Source organism: Pelodiscus sinensis, chromosome 2 (assembly GCF_052426305.1).
Source record: "Pelodiscus sinensis isolate ZL-2025 chromosome 2, ASM5242630v1, whole genome shotgun sequence".
Lineage (NCBI taxonomy): Eukaryota > Metazoa > Chordata > Testudines > Trionychidae > Pelodiscus > Pelodiscus sinensis.
The window spans coordinates 151602310-151615747 of record NC_143053.1 but is presented as its reverse complement, the minus strand read 5'-3'; the positions used below and the strand labels follow the sequence as shown (position 1 = coordinate 151615747).

Sequence of the window (13438 nt, the reverse complement as noted above, 5' to 3'; positions counted from 1 at the left end):
CAGATCTTAGGCAGTATTTTAAGTTATAATAGGCCACCCCGATGGGGGAGAAATTTTTTCTTGTCTTTCAGATCATCAGAAAGCGCTGGTGCCAGTTGAAGAAAAACAACAACAACAAAATACCATGGTTCTGTGTCATGACATAATGAGTTTGTGTTCTGTCCAAGTTTGTCTTGTGTGTCTTAATTGTAATACGTATTGCAAATGTTGTGAGTAGAAAATTATTTAGGCTGGGAGAATGTTAACAATGTCTCCACAGGTGAACAAAAAGAACTGGAAAGAAGCAAAGAGTGCATCACGTGAACAGAAGGATGGGAGACGGGTACTAGCCCCTTCCCACCAGACTGGTTTGGTTTTGCTTTAATGAATGGCCATTGCTAACTTGCCCTCATTTGGATATCATCAACCAGGACTTTAAGGACAAAATAGAGCCTCCCAATTGTGCATCATGCCCTGAACAGGCCCCTGTCCCAGAACCAGGACAACTGTCACTGATCTTTACCTTGATGATGTTCCACACTGGTACAGACCAGCTGTGTGCTAGACTGGCTAATCAAATTGGCAAATGCCTGAGTAGGCAATGACAAAGCTTAGCAGATACCATCGCAGATTGGTTTGAGCCTGGAAACTCTGTCAGCAACACTTATGTCATAGCCCAGAAATTGTATAAGAATCCAGGCTTGTAAATGCAGTAATATCCAGTGCCCGTGAAGGCCTACACACCAGCCAAGCTAATCAATTGATCCTAAATAGTTTGAAGGATCTGTCCAGCTCTGTGTCTACTTCGCTAGACCTAACCTGATGTTTGGACTGGAGATTATCTCCCCTGTGCCTACCCATGGGAGTGGGGAAAGAAAGAATCCATGAGGACCCAAAGGCCCACCTGGACAGGGCATAATACAACCATTTGTTTTTGGCCTCTCTGGGGATTCCTCACTCAGATCAGATCAGAATAATAACCTCCCTGCCTGTACCAAAGCAGGGGCATATAGATAAAATAAGAAGCATTGTTTATTCTAAAGGTGTGGGAGCCTCCCTATACCCAGGGATTGTTGCACCCACTTTGATAAGGAAATTTTATGTATCTGCCCATTTAATATCATGACGAATCTGCCTAGGTTTGATGTGGTTGTCTCAGAGAAACAAATGAACATCGAGCTGGTCCAAATGAACGGTACCTACTGGTGTTTGACTACCCAGACTGATCACTCCATCCTGCCCCTCTATATATCCGTCTGTGTGCATAACAGTCCCTCATCAAGCAGCCTGACCGTCAATAGAATGTGGCTCTATCGCACTTTGGTAGTGGAGATAACCTCACATGAGATGCTGAGTGGCACGGCGGAAGTAAGTACCAGAGGAGGGTTTACTGGCCCTGCAGGCAAAGATCAAGAAGTTGGTGGCCAATGCCCAAAGATATATCGGGGCTGGCCGTCTGAGGTACGCACAGATGGGGAAACACCGTGGACCATGCCAAACACCTATCTCTGCAGCACTCAACCAGGCAGTAGAGGTCAAACCTATAATCATGGGCAGCGCCAGTAAGGCGACGAAATATCTTGGGAATGGATTTGAATAGTGTTTGCCAAATTATGTGAGGAGTTTTGATTTTAACATTTATAATAATGTTGGTGCTGCACCGGCACTTCCAGAGTAAATTAAAACCCCTTAAATTGTTGTATTTAACCTAGTAGATTAAGAAGAACCCCAAAGTCAAGAGAAAAGTACTATAGGAGTAAACTGAGGCAGTCCATGGTATCTTGCTGAGGACTGACAAACTCAAATCATTAAGTCAGCCTGAGAAGCATATGCTACAGCAGTTACTGTGACCCTGGTTCCCCTGGCAACTACATGCCAAAAAGGCCTCACTTTGATAAGGCCGGTATCAAACAACCGCGCGGGATTGTTTTTACGGTTTGCTTCATTCCTAGGAAATAACCTTGGTTCTAAAAGAGCTAGCTGGCTTTTGGCTCAGAGAATACTCTTATGTCCATCAGAGAAAGACCACTCTAGAAAGACCTTTACCAAGTTTTGCTAACCACCAACACCGCTGTGAAGTACCAAGAACTGACTGTTGGCCAAGGCTTCTCACTGCAAAAAGATCCTTCCATCTCAAAATGATCCTACCCCAACTGCTGATAAGCCTCTCTCTTCTGGTCCTGCTTTCCCACCTGTTGGATACCAGAAGAACCAAAATAAAATATTACAGGGTGATGTGCTAGTAACCTCTCCCCTGCATGCAAAGAAAAAGAGGAAAACTCAGCTTCTAGGACACCACCAAAGCCCAAAGATTTCTGACTACAAAAAGACTAAAACTGAAAATTAGTAAGAAGAACATGAACACGAATCTTATTGTGCTATGTTGGTACACATTCCTGTTTAGTTCTGTTTTGTTATGATAATGTTATGCTTATTGCCTTGTCTAGCACCATGTCTTATAGCTCTTGTACAGCGGACTATGCAGTCAGTTGTAAAACGTGAAATGTACATTACCAGAATCTAGCAATGGCTGAAACAGATTAAGTATAATTCGAAGAAAGCATCTTGAGGAGGGAATTGTAGTAAAATATAGTAAAAACTATGTGTGCTTCTTCCCCCTTCCATTACTTAAGCTTGAAACAGCACATATCTAATTGCGCATGTTTTAGAAGCTGTAGTAAAAAGGGGAACTAGCTGTTTAGACCCATTTCTCAAGGACTGGATTACACGTATTACTTGAGTTAGGGAAATTTGCTAATTGCTATTGCTTAAGTAAGCTGTACTGGTGGTTGTTACTGAGTGGAATAGAGTTGAAATATGCTAACCAATAACGCTGCAACACGAAGCTAAGGTAACAAATCAAGACATGCCAAGTTGGATAAGAAAGTTAAAGAAAGTATAAAAAAGGATGCTTAGCCAACGCCCAGGGTCAGCTTTGCTTTGAGCAATAGCTCCTTGGCTGACCATTGCTTGCAAACAATAAAATGGAGTTGGACCCAGCCTGAAAGTGTGACTCTCTTCTGTGGGCAAATTAGACTGGCCTCCAGGGGACGAACCTTGCAATTTATGCAACAGTATGAACATTTACATATTCAAATAGCATCATTAGTTGTTAGTAAATCGATAGAAGGAAGGAAAGGCCAAAGACAGAGTGAAATGTTAGAGACACAAATACAAGGATAAATTTGGTATTGGAGGCTGGCACGAAGAAGGAAAGAGTGGAACTAGTGGGAAAAAGAAGAGGAGAGGAAGACAAGGCAAGCTGGTTCCTGCTGAGTTAGGGCTAATTTTGTTGTTTAAAATTTTGGCAAGATCCTGTTTGAGAAGCGTTCAGTGAAGGATAGAGGTGGGGAAAAAGGTGAATGCTGTAAAGTGAAACTGAGAAAGAGTTATATGATACAGGTTTTATAGCAAGTGATGTTTAAAATATTTCATACAAATAAAATATTTTAAAAGAACACTATTTAAGCTGCAAATGCAAGCACTTAAGAATTAGGAAATGTCAGTATTTAGGTTGCTCATACTACCCTAATTTAGCCCCCTTGTGCATATGCATTATGATACAGTCTTTAATCAAAAGATTACATACAATTTTTCCCATGGGTTTCCTGTCATAGACACAAGGTTCTAGAGACTAGGAAAACTGTATCTCTCACAGCCAGATGCTCAATGTCTCATGACATTTGTGGAGAAGAGCAGTGCCTGCTACTTTCAGCTTACTTTGCTTTATTAGATCATGAATAACAAAGCACTGTGCTCAGCAAACCTATTGGTAGCTGAGCTCTTCTCTCTCACAACCTTCATCCATGTCTCTGCAGAACTGAGCCTTATTCTGTTTCATAGAGCTTTGTACTGTTTTTAAAAGCAAACATTTAAAATTCCAAAATAAAATGTCTCTCTAATTTGTGCCTCATATTGGTATTTGCAATTTATTAAATGTGCATGTACATATTAACTTTTAACAGTAAAGAAGATACCATATATGTCAAGCTCTGGCATCAAGCTCTGGCATAAGGTGAAATTAATAAAATATATACAGTAAAAATGAAAAATAGAATGTCTTCGGGAATAAAGATTTAAAATATTTAAAAGTTAAAATATTTAAAAGTTCCAGAGAGAGATCTGCACAATGGTCTTGACTTTTATGCATTTTGTATATGCTAGGGCAGATTCATGCCACACACACACATGCACGCCACAAATGAAAAAAGTGGGAATAGAACAGCTATGTTTTCTCAGGACAGGAAGGAAGAAGATATTGGGAGACCCCATAGGGCTTATCTAGACTAAAGTAAAAGGTGTATTTTTAAAACACGACTACATGAAATATTTTAAAACTCTAGTGTAGTCTTGACACGTTGAATGTTAGCTGATAAACCTAGTCTTCATATTGACCAATTAACATAATTTAGGGATTTTAGAGCTTTGAGTTAACATCTTTTACAAATACATCTTTGTCTCAGATTTAGACATACTTGAAGAGGGTTCCTCTGTTGGGGGAATCCTGTGTTGCTATGGAAGGTGGTTTAATATTTGGTGGGGGGAGAATTAGATGCTATGGGACTCTGCGCTTGTGCCTGTCGATGGCATGTGGGAGGCGATTCCATACCTCAGTCCTGCCTCCCAGGTGATCATCTGTACAAGTTCTGTGACTCAGGTCTATCTTTGGGAACAGGATCTGCATGCAGGAACATAACGGCAGTCCACAGGAAAAATGTTAAATTCTCCAGTGTTTGTGATGACTAAATTTTCTCAGATTATCTCTATTTCCTGATAAATCATAATTTTATGTATTTCTGATACTTAGCAAGATGGAGAGTATCTTTGTTTGTTTGAATCAACTTTGTTTCCACATTGGATTTAAATCTTAAGTGGTAAAAATTAGCACTTTAATATTTAAACCACTCTAAGTTTCCAAATGTAAGTATAACATTGGCCAGTTAACTATTAAACTCTGGGCAAAATAATTTCCCATGCAATTGCAATCAAGCTTGTAAGCCTTTAAATTGATCTTTGAATGTACTACATTAAGGTCTTTTGGAGTTATTTACTAACTTAAAATCTGGTGAGCATCTTCCTAAGTATCATTACTATAAGAAAAAAACAAAACAAATAAAACATTTTATGTTGCAGCAAATATGTAATATGAAGGTAATTAGTACAGATTATTATGAAGCTGCTTTTGTTTGTTTTTAAAGAAGCAAACCATCAAGTCACACTATTGAGGCTTATACACTTAAAATGTAAAGTGATTGCACCTATGCAAGAAATATTTTAGCCAATGTTTCATGCATAGGCGTTGGAATTGGGGGTGGTGGTGCTGCTGTACTCTCTGGCTTGAAGTGGTTTCCATGCCATCGTGTCCAACCAGTTCTGAAGCAGTAGCCATTATAGTAGCTATTGTTATAGCAAACTAGCTACAATGAACTAGCCAAAGAGCCATGTTGTTTAAGCCAACTAGCTACATTCAACTGGCCAAATAGCCATTTGTGGCTAATGGCCAGCATTTTGGACACCAAACATATACAGGGTTTAGAGTTTGTTTCAGTAGCTCTCAGCATGCCCACTATGCAAATTGTTCCAGCACCCCATGGTTTCATGAAGATGGTGAATGCATTACTATTCGACTGATGTGACTTTTGGTGCCTTGATCAGCTTCAAGAATCTATAAACCAAAAAGGAATTATATGTTAAACAATACTGTGTTATGCAGTTAAATTAATATTTAACTAATGTGGGCTTTTATGCGTTGTACTAAAAAATCTAACATGAAAGGCACATAAATTCTATTAATAAATAATACAAAGTCTACTTCTTTTCATTAAATCTGTTTGGCCTTATAATCAAAAGATATATTTTTACCATGTGTTAGTTAATATGTGGTTACTGAAATGGACAAGGCGGCTGTAGTTTTAACATGTTAGCAGGCCAAGGTACAGGGAAGAGGAAAGTCCAGTGTTTACCTTCACTTCTTAACACATATTAAAACTATAGCTGCCTTGGCCACAGTAAGATATTACTTTATTAAGATATCTTACCACAGTAAGATATTGTGTTCATTGCCACGTTAGCTAACGCTTGGTAAAAAGCCACCTTTCCCCCCCAATGTGGATGTAGCCTTTGTATGAAAAAAATAGTGTACAACATTAAGGGCTCAATTCAACAGTTACATAAATTAATCAATTTACTCACCTGAGTTGTCCCACTGAGTTTCATGGGAGTACTCACATAATCACACTCATGTCCATATTTGCAGGCTTAAGCTTTAAGATTACAGGACCAGAGCATGTGTGTGTGTGGGGAAGGGGGGAGCTCCTTAAGTAGACCCCACCCCACTCATGAAGAATAAGGAGTCAATCACATTCTTGGCACTCCTTTCTGAGAACTCCATGGATTCAAGGTCACTGTAGGGAGAAGAATGTGATCTGGGCAGGCTGCAGGCAGGAGGCAAGCATCTCCATGTAGCATCCCTGGGTAGGACAGGGGTTCGGAAGATACTCATTGATTCCATTCAGCACTAAGATTCTGCAGAAAAGCTAACATGGCCTGGAGTGCAAAGGCACAGTGCAAGCATGGAGTTTTTTACTGCAGTCCTGTTTGAACAAGCAGAGCGACTCTGATACAACTGAAAAAAGGACAGCTCAGATGTCATCTGGTAGCTGGCATTTTAAATTAGGAACTCAGAAAAATTATAGATCATGTCTGATCTAACTGAAGGAGAGACAATGCAGCTGTATTATTTGTGTACTAGGATTCTTTGTCAACGCTAGGCAGTTGGGATTTTATGTGATATAGAGTAATACAAATTCTTAAGGCCAAAATACATAATTTCCATGGCCACACAATGGCTTTTGAATTGTGAAGGTAGATTTTTTTTTTTCCTCCAGAAGATCTTGACAGGCCAACTCAGACACCCATTAGTTTTACTCTTTTCTCTCTCTCTTCAACCTCATATGGCCACTGAGTATTGAATGTAGCACTCTCTAGACTTCCTGAGCTGCCACTGGGAACTGAGAATACTGCAACCAGATTGCTAAAGCTGACCGCAGATGTAGTTTATGTTCCTCTGAGCCCATATGAAAAGACACCTGGCAAATAGTATGAATGATAAGGGTACAGGGCATTGATTACTTATTTAATTTTATGGGAGCATACATAATTTAACTTCCCTTATTTTAAAAAAGTTTATATGGCTAAATGCAAACAAATTATAATAGTATATACACCTGAATGTAAAGTCTCACTGAAATCGAAAGAATGTTGAATTTTATGTGTACAAGGCATGTGACTGACACTGAAGAAAGTATTTATATAAGGTAGAACAATACCATTTGGAATGTTAAAAACAATTGACAACAGGGCTGGGTTTTCATCATGAATCAATGGCCTAATAAAAAGTTCATAATAAAATAAATGAACATTTATTTAGAGGAACACAAAAGAAAAAACAGGTCAAAATTAACAAAACAAGATATGTACTTTTTATTCTTCTTCTTTAATGAAACTAGAAATAGCAATTAAACAAGGTTTCGTATAAAAAATAAATAAATACATATTTTTATTAATTTGATCACAATATTTAAGTAATTTTAGTACTTACATAAAAAGCCCATGAATGGTCAAATATTAATATATCTGCATACCCCAATTATGTGACTGAAATGTCATTTTAAAGCATTCCCATTAATGTAAACCTTCTCGAATTATGTGAACATCTGAAGGCATAATAGCAATGTTATATACTTAATATATTTCAAATATATTTATTTAAAATATTTTATGGAAAGAAAATATATTCACTGTAAATTAAAGTTTCTTCACTTTAAATGTATGTCAGCTGTCAGAAAGGTTTAAATTGTTTGAAATCTCACACACCTTACAACCAGCGCATTCCCTCTAAGCTGCCTAGCTGCACAGCTTCACAGGTGATTAATCAGCCCCGCCCAGTCAGAGGCTGAGGGCTTCCTGCATGGAGCTGACTGACTGGGTGGGACTGGTTAATCACTTGTGAAGCTGTGCTACTGCAAAGCTTAGAGGGAACACTGATTACAACCCAATTTGCCATTGGTGCTGGTGTTATTAATATCTTTGGCTCTTTTTGCTTCATTCTAATATTTTGTAAATTTAATGCTTATATTTTTTTCTCCTTCCTTTTCACTCTACGCATACTCCCCCAACAAACTATGTGAACTCTAACCTACATAAGTGAACAAGAGATGTATATAAATGCACTGAAACTGTAAGTAATTAAACAAGTTTAGAATAGGTCTATACAAATAATATAACCTAATTTCTCCCAACTATTTTTCCACTGACCATATATATATATATATGCTTCTCAATAGAGAAGATATTTGGTACTACTACTTTTTAAATTCTCCAGATCTATTATAATACAAAGAACTAAACAGACTACTACAAACACTGTTTTTGAAACAGAGGACCCTCACTAATCTTGAACATTAAGCAACCACTTGGTGTTTTTAGCCCTACAGCATAATGTTGCTCAACCATCCTTCCTCTTATATTTTGTTTGCCCCAAGAGACAGTGACCTGTCTAGGTATATAAACTTGTCACTACTGCCATTCACTCAAGTTCACCAACAGCATTGGGAATCTAACCACACATGTAGCTGTTAAGATCTTGGTATTTCAACAGGGCTACATATAATTCCCTGAAGCTAAGCACTCATTATCCTCTTTGTGTAAGTATATATGGCTGAAAAATGCCATTTATTACTAAAATATTATTTCTTTTTAAACTATTGTCTGTTAGGAAAGCGATGATTTTATATAAAATAATATGATGTATCTTAATATCATTCTATTTTTTTACAATTACAAGTGTGAATTCAGACTAAAACAAACATGTATTACCATTCTAAGCTAGCACAAAGTGTAATACTGTAGGGGAAAATGTGTTAAGTGGTTTTCATATGTACCACACTATTATTTTGAAACATTTACTCTAACTGGAAACTGCATGATTCCAAAACACCATTTTGCCAATTTCCAAGGAAAAGAAGTACACAATTAATATGTATATATTTTAAAAGTGTAAATATTATAGCAATTTTTCCCCATAAGGAAGAACAGAGTATTGTATTAAAGTCTACTGAAACTGACAAAAGTAGTTGTAATTTAAGGTACAAACAGAACATTCATGTTCTTCAGTAATGAAAATATGTTAAAATGTCTATATACACCATAAATTACTTCCAATAGAACTTGCAGATGAACAATGATGCAGAAGATTAGAAGAAAATATTTAGTTAGATGACAACAGAGAACAACCCTACCTATTTTCAGAACAGTAAGTTCTATAGTCAACTAGACTTCTAAACTCTATAACTATTCCTATTAGTTCAGGTACAGTAAATTAGGCCTTTAATGAACATGTTTTAGCAATAACAAAAAACTTGATGTGTCAATAAATCCACGTTTTACTCAATTCTGAAACAATAAATTAAAAGAAAGCTTCCTCAGAAGATACTATAGCACTGAACAATTTGTGCAAGCCTGAGTCTTCTATCACTGCAGCTCATGGGGAAAACTTCTATCACTGCAGTTAATGGGGAGTAGGATTTCAAATGTGGCATCAAGTGGAAGGACATGACCTCCAAACTGTGTTGGTAAAAATGATTTCCATGTACAAATGAAGACATCACTTTTTTTCTGCTCTATGATGATACAGAAACAGATAAACTCAACCCTTCCTCTGTGTATGTCATACTTTATATATTATTTAAATGCCTTGCCTATAGCAATAATCAACTAACTACTGCAATCTGCAAAATAGATTTATGAGCTAGTGAACATTTTCTATTTTACAAGTGACTGTAGAATTAAAAAATAGTCTAAGATTAACAATATTAAAATTTCGTGTGCAGTGGCCATAAACTTTTAGTTTTCTTTGTGATAGAACAAACATATCCAGATTCACCATACATAAAAACTGAATGAGTGATTAATTAAAGACCTTGGCAATGTTATCTTTTGGATAAACTCTACCTCTTGAGAAGACAAAATGCCTGATCCTTAAAGGTGCTGACTGAGCTCTTGCAAATTCCAGTGACCTCAATAACAGCTGCAGGTATTCAAGACTTCTCCAAATCAAGCCATTAGCAGGGCTTTTATCAGAAAAGGAATGAGTGTCCTGGGTTAAATGTGATTTGATGAATGGAATATTTCCTAACTCCCCCAAAACTTGTATGATATTCAATAGAGATTCACCATAAATACTGTGTTTAAATGATAATCAAGAGATTAGCAACACAGCTGTTTACGAGCTTACATGTATACTGCTACTGTGTGCTTTATTTTGTAACTACTTATGCACTTCTCTGATTTTTCTGTCTTTCTCACATTGTTGAATGCCTCCCATCAAAGGACTTAAGTGTTTTACTCTTCCCCACTCTATCATGGACATTAAGAATGGCAAAAGCATTTAAGGACATATCCATACATTCTCTTCAGCACAAACTTGACAACTGTGGCACAAAACCCCAAAGCAAATGTGTATAAGTGTAAAATATTTAAGTAGACTAGCAAGAAAAAGAAATGATGAAAGATGTATTCTTATTAGCATAACAATATATTTCCACAATTGATCATTTTTGCAGAACATCATCCATATATAGCATGTGAAAAGATTGGCTATTTTTAAATTACATGTACTAAACAGGTAATATAAATGTATTGTATTGCCATCAAACAAGAAGTATTGCACTTATAAAAATCCACACTAGGAAGGCCTCTAACTACAGATAGTAGCAATCTTTTTAGTTCATGTCTAAACTTGGAGTTGCAAAAAATATTGAAGGAAAATGCATTTGAAAATGCGGTAGATCTGTTTACTCTTCCACACAAATTCATTGTTTTACACCTCAGGCAAATGTAATACAACACTATTTGAACTATAAATACTTGAGAATTATTTTGATTTTTTTTTAAAATGCTGCAAGTTCTTTAAGGAAACTGCATGCAATTTTTGATACAAACACTACGATGAAAAAATCTATGCAGAGGAGCTAGGGTTTTTTTAATTTTGCTCTGTTTTGAATGACACCTTGTTACAGATAACATTGCTGCATGTTATGATTTAATACTTTATCAAAATGCTGCTAGTCTATAGTACTCCACTTCAAACACCCCAGTAAAATAGCTGAAAGCACATAAAACTGTAAAAAATCACTGGAACAGATTGATAGCCACTTTAAAAAGTAGTTTCCCCAGTCATTTAAAATAGGTTATTTTACTGCAGAAATTAGTGTCTTTTTTCAATTCTCTTATACGAACAGTCAGCTGAACAGCTGAAGAAAACAGTCTAATACAGTACAACTCCGCAAGCGGAAAGTAAACGTTGACGCAATACTTCTAGTAGCTGGCTAAAGTAATAGCGCTTTGTATCTGTTTCGTTACTAATAACGAGCATGTGACACTCAACGATCCGGTTGTTCTGGATTGCAGTGCTGTTTTCACCACTGCAGGATTGAAATCTTACACTGCTAGAATAAAAGCCACACTAGCAATTCAAGGTAGCACTAAAGTTTTCCCTCTGTTCACTACTCTACTGAGACGCCAGCCGAAGAGCGGGAGCCATCACTATTAAGGTGCCAGCAATGATATAAGGGGTGTCCTGGAGCGCAAGACGCGAACACTACAAGGGCTGTGCAGCCTTCCTGAAGCTCTGATCAATTTCTCCATCAACAATCTCTGCTGTCCCCCTCTCCTTGGCTGCGTGGAAGCTTTATCGCTCATCCCACCACCACAAGTACAAATGCACCCTTCCAGCGCACACATACGCTCGCTCTCCCTCACCTCCCATGCAATCCTTTGCAAGTCCCCTGAGAATTACAATAAAAAAAATAGAAAGAAAGAAAAGAGAAAGCGAGAGAAACCAAGCAAAAATAAACAAACAGAGGAGGGGGAGGGAAAGGGGCAGCTTTGTGTTGCTGCTGTTGCAGTTGCTCCCAAGCGTGCAGGGCTAAGGAAAAGTAGCTCCCCACTTCCAGCAGCTGGCTACATCCTTGGGATAAAGGAGCAGGGCGGAATGATGCTGAGGCTGCAGAAGGGAAAATAAAGGCGTTGCAAACATGCTGGGATGGGAGCCCCCTGAAATCCACTCCCCGTCCCCCTCAAGCTGCCCGGCTAGGGGGTGGGGGAAACAGCACACAAGGGAGAAAAAGTGATGAAAAGACACAACTCACCTTAACAAGGGGTGTTGGATGGGGTCAGAGAGGAGGAAGGGTTTTGGTTGGCTGGTTGGTTGTAAGCAGAGGTGGTGATGTTGTTAAAACACACAGACACGGGGTTTGGAAGCAGGGAGAAGAGGAGAAGAAAAAAAAACCCGACGGGGGGGGATAAATTATCGAGAGGGTGCGAGTCAGTCTGGCAGGAAAAGGGAGAACCCTCGAGGGGGGCAGGAAAAAAACACAATCGGATGCAAAATCGAGCTCGAGCGTCGCTGCTGGGGTTTTGCTGGGGCGGAGGAGGGCGCGAAGGCTGCTTGCTCTCCCGGCTGCTCCTGGGCGTGTAATTTCCCGGGCGGGCGGCTGAGATCCCTGCTGCTGCGGGCGCTGCCGCCGCGCTCCCCGGGCTCCTGCGGCTCGCTGTGGCTTTGCAGCCCCGCTGCTCCTCCTGCTGCCGCTCTCGCCTCCCCGCGCTCCCGCGCTCAGGCGCGCTCGCTGCCTCCTTCCCCGGCCGCTGCTGCCGCTGAGCCTGGCCGGCGCTGGGCGGCGGGAGCTCTGGTGGCAGCCCCAGCCCCTCGCTGAGGCGGGCGGGCGGCGATGCGCCAGCGGGTGGGAGAGGGCGTTGCCCTGGCGGGGCTGAGGTGGGGCTGCGGGGCCTGGAACTGGCTGGCGGGCTGAAGGAGCTGGGGGAGGGAGCGGGATCTCAGGAGAGAGGGGGATGAGAGGAGAGCTGAAGGCACATGAGGGGGCACAGTCTCTTCTTCATGTAGTAGAAGAGACTTGAGGCACAGGCAGCCTGCCTTTCAGTAGAAGGGCTCACACACACACCACACACACACCCACCCACACACACACACTGTCTCTCTCTCTCTCTGCTTTGGGGGGCTGATATGGGAGGCTGGTGACACAGCCTCCCACATGCCAGGGCTTTGCTTTGGAGGAGGTGGAGGCTGACCCAAGGAAAGCCTTGCCCCAGGGTGGTGCCAAGTGTGGGGCGGGGGTTACTGGCACATACAGGGCTCTGGCTTGCAGGCCATGTCACTTTGCTTGGTTCAGTAGTCACTGCTGGATTCTTGGGGGGGGGGGGGGGGAGAAGACAGGAGACCTAGGCCAGTGAAATGGAAAAGCCTAAAGTCACAGCATTTTAGGCCTTAAGGGGCCAATAGATTATCTAGTCTGACCTCCTGGATATTACATGCCATCAGCACCACTGAGCATCCATGTACTAAACCCAACCATCAATCAACATTAGATAAAGCCCACAGGAA

At 39.9% G+C, this 13438-nt stretch overlaps 1 protein-coding gene across 1 annotated transcript in view; it reads right to left on the bottom strand.

Annotated features, from left to right (window-relative positions):
- The window catches only part of LOC102455363 (poly(rC)-binding protein 3-like), a 693079-nt gene extending 680347 nt beyond the window's left edge, over nucleotides 1-12732 (bottom strand). Inside the window, exon 1 of the mRNA XM_075921612.2 lies at nucleotides 12189-12732. The gene's annotated coding sequence lies outside the window, so the exon portion shown is untranslated. The remainder of the gene's footprint in view (nucleotides 1-12188) is intronic.
- Nucleotides 12733-13438: the final 706 nt, after the last annotated feature.